Below are 3,992 nucleotides of genomic sequence, written 5' to 3'. Positions count from 1 at the left end.
CTAGCCTTAGACCTTTAAAGAGCCTTCGCAGGCAGGCAGGCAGGCAGTATTGGGGAGCCCCACCCACTTGAGGTCATCATCAGGAGCAGGGGAGGAGATGGTTTTCCTTGACTCAGGAGAGACAACAGAGTGTCATTTGGAAGGAGTAGCAGAGAGACAAATTACCTGGCTGGGGAAACCACCCAGGTCTGGGTCCTGCTGGGGAGCAGAATTTCATTGGAAGCTGCTTCTGACCTCTGGAAGCCTCTCAATTGCCATTAACAGCACACAGAATGAATGAATGAATGAATGAATTCTTTATTTATTTATTTATTTATTTATTTATTTATTTATTTATTTATTTTATACCCTGCCACTCTGGGCAGCTCCCAACAGAGGACTAAAAACAGAATAAAACATTTAAACATTAAAAAACTTCCCTAAACAGGGCTGCCTTCAGATGTCTTCTAAAAGTCAGATTGTTATTTATTTCATTGACATCTGATGGGAGGGCGTTCCACAGGGCGGGTGCCACTACCGAGAAGGCTCTCTGCCTGGTTCCCTGTAACCTCACTTCTCGCAGGAACTCTTTCCCTTTGGGTTCTTCTTCTTCTTCTTTTTAGCCATTGCATCCCCAGCAAAGATGCAAGCCCCTTACAACATTCCAAAACTTTTGTTCACTTAGTCTCTGCGCTGCTGTCCTATCACCTGGCCAGCACCCAAAGGCAGCAGCAGGCAAAAGCTCAGCATCCCCCCTGGTTTCAGGACAGGTGTGTGCATGTCTGTACTGTACGTGCGTACATGTGTGTGAAACTGTATTTGTGCTAAGGCAGAGTGAGTCAGCAGTGACCCCCAAGGCTGGGAGTTTGGATCCCTTGGTCTCATTCAATTCTGCCTTTCGACAGACACTGGGCTCCCCAGAGCAGTTTGATTCAGCCAGACTGTCTTCTTCAATTGGGGGTGGGGGAAGGAGGTTCAAGGGGCAGGATGAGCTGAGTGTGGCTCCAGGGTGAGGAAACCATGGGGAAAAGATGGAAACGCAGATTGCAAACTGGGCATGGGAGGTTGAGAAGGGATGTCTGCTTTGCACACACTCGATTCCTGTGTGAGTCTTGGAGAGAAGCAGGGCCGTCTTAAGCATATCTGGTGCCCTGGCGACGTGGTGCGAAGATCCCTCCGGCGCCCCACCTCCACCCAGTTTCCCAGTGCGGCTGTCTGGCGGGCGCCCTGCGCCACCCAACCTTGCCGTAGGACCGGCCCTGGGGAGAAGGATCACTGTTACCCACCCTCAGCCTTTAGAAGAGGGAGGGGCATGAATCCAGATGTATCCACACATGTATTTATTAATATTTGTTATATTTGAGGAATATATACTCCACCTCTTTTTTTAAAAAAAATCATTGCATGGCTTTTAAAATCTTAAAACACCACAAAACGAATTTAATTATATATATATATATATATATATATATATATATATATATATATACACACATATGCAAAACCCCAGAAAAATCACTAGAAACACCATTAAAAAACAGCAAACCCAGGCAAGTCAAAATGAAACAGACTTAACTGAAAGACAGAATAAAATAAAGAAACGCCTTTCCCTGGCACTGAAATGACATCAGGATAGGTATTGGCCAGGCAAGCCTCTCTGAGATGAGTATTTACTACTACTACTACTACTACTACTACTACTACTACTACTATTGCAAGGAGCTCAAGGTGGAATACGTAGTTCTCCCCCTTCCCATTTTATCCTCACAACAACCCTGTGAGGTAGGTTAGGGTGAAAGTTAGTGCGCTTCATGGTTGTGTGAAGATTTGAACCCTGGTCTCCCAGATCGCAGTCCAACAATTTAAGCACGCTGAAGCAAGTCTGAATGTAGCAAATGATAGATTATTTGCGTTTATTATAAGATTACCACTAGGGGGTATTTACCTCAGGTAGCCTTGTGTTACCGACAACCCATCTCTGCAGCTCTTTCCCCCCCAAAATAATATGTTGGGCATCTCAGAAGAGGATGGTGTTTCGCATAACTGGGGCCACTACTGACAAGGCTCTTCCTTGGCTGCCAGCTGCTGTACATATGATGGGGAGAGACCCCAAAGAAGGGCCTCTGGTGAGGAGCTTGCTGCATGGACAGTAGAGGCCACCCATCCCTCCAGCCAGGTCCCATGACTAAACACTCAGAGATGTGCTCCTGACCGAAAGGTCCTGAGTAAATGCAGCAGAGTCACGGGGAAAAAGGAAGGGTCCTTGGATGAGTCAGTAGCAGAAGAAAGGCCTCTTCTGCACGAAGTCCAAATGTGGGCTATATCCAGTGGGGGACGTCTGAGCCCTGAGCCCTGAGCCCTTGTCCTTGCCTGCCGCCAGGCTCAGCTAGTCATCTTGAGCATTGTTCGATGTTTTGCTGAGGTGCTAAGCAGCCTTTCCCAAGCACCAGCCTTACGCAACCGGTTGATCGTCTTGTCTGGCAAAGCAGAGGGAGGCCGGAAGCACCTGAGGACGAGGAAGCCAATTACTGCTCTTACATGGCAAAAGCATTACGAAAGCTGCTTCCCAGTTCACTCATCATACTGATGGGCTGATGTCACGAGCTCCCACAGAAGTTACATTGGCAAAGACGGTTTCGGCCAGCCTACTCTGCAAGATGCAACGCCAATGTCAGGTGGAGGTAGGCAGCTGTTCCTGCCTCTTCAAGCCTCCAGCCCATCTCTGTCTCTCACTGGGAGATGCGTTGCAACAAAGAACAGGAGCAGGGCCCAGATTTGAAAAGGCTCCTCGTTGCCATGAGAGCAGTGCCAGATTTACATATAAGCTAAACAAGCTATTTACATGCGGGTGGTGCTGTGGGTTAAACCACTGAGCCTAGGGCTTGCCGATCAGAAGGTCAGCAGTTTGAATCCCCATGGCAGGGTGAGCTCCCATTGCTCGGTCTCAGCTCCTGCCAACCTAGCAGTTTGAAAGCACCTCAAAGTGCAAGTAGATAAATAGGTACCGCTACAGCGGGAAGGTAAATGGAGTTTCTGTGTGCTGCTCTGGTTCACCAGAAGCAGCTTAGTCATGCTGGCCACATGACCTGGAAGCTGTACACCGGCTCCCTCAGCCAATAACATGAGATGAGCACCGCAACCCCAGAGTCGGTCACGACTGGACCTAATGGTCAGGGGTCCCTTTAAACAAGCTATAGCATATGCCCCACTCTCTTGGGGAACCCAAAAAAATTAAAGGAAAAAAACCTGGATGCACATTTCCAAAATATAAGATAAAAAGCAAATAAAATAAAACCTACATACAGCAACAGTGTTTTGTGTTGTGTAGGCTCCTATTATGTAAGTAATGGGCCCTGCCTGCTAGCCTAAAATATCACTGGTTTGCTCATTTCAATATATAGGGTACCCACATTCTGCATGGACTGTTATGTGCAAATGGCTTCAGATACCTATTAGGTCCATAAATTACCGTACAGCATATATTCAACACAAAAAACCAGCCACAATTTGTTGTTGACAAAGGACAGCTGGACAAAGGGCCCCATTACCTTCAGTAGCTTAGGGCCTCATCAAACCTAAATCCGGCCCTGCCTGGGAGTCCTTGCTCTCACAGCGCCAAAGTTGTGAGGGCTGACCACAGTTATGCAATGGCATTCTACACATGCTCAGAGACACCCTACTTATTGTGACTCCACATATGTGCACAGCCCGTGTCAAGTTTATATTGAGCATTCATTCCTGTTTGTTTACAGAGCAGTTATAAAAGAATAAGCAATTGCCTTGTGGGGTGCTGATACATCTTCCAAGTAATCATTCACTCACCCTTATATTTCTCTGTGTCTGTGCATTCCCCCAAAACTTTCCTGACTTGAAATGTACCCTTCAGAAGGGATTAAAGCACATAAAACTGAAGAGGACTAAAGAGCTCTATCGCCCAAGCACAATAAATCCACTAAAAAAAGCAACACAACTGGACTTTTTGCAGTTTGGAAAGTGATGGGGGCCTGCAGCTT

Source organism: Zootoca vivipara, chromosome 15, assembly GCF_963506605.1.
Source record: "Zootoca vivipara chromosome 15, rZooViv1.1, whole genome shotgun sequence".
NCBI classification, from domain to species: Eukaryota; Metazoa; Chordata; class Lepidosauria; order Squamata; family Lacertidae; genus Zootoca; species Zootoca vivipara.
This window is presented reverse-complemented; position numbering follows the sequence as displayed.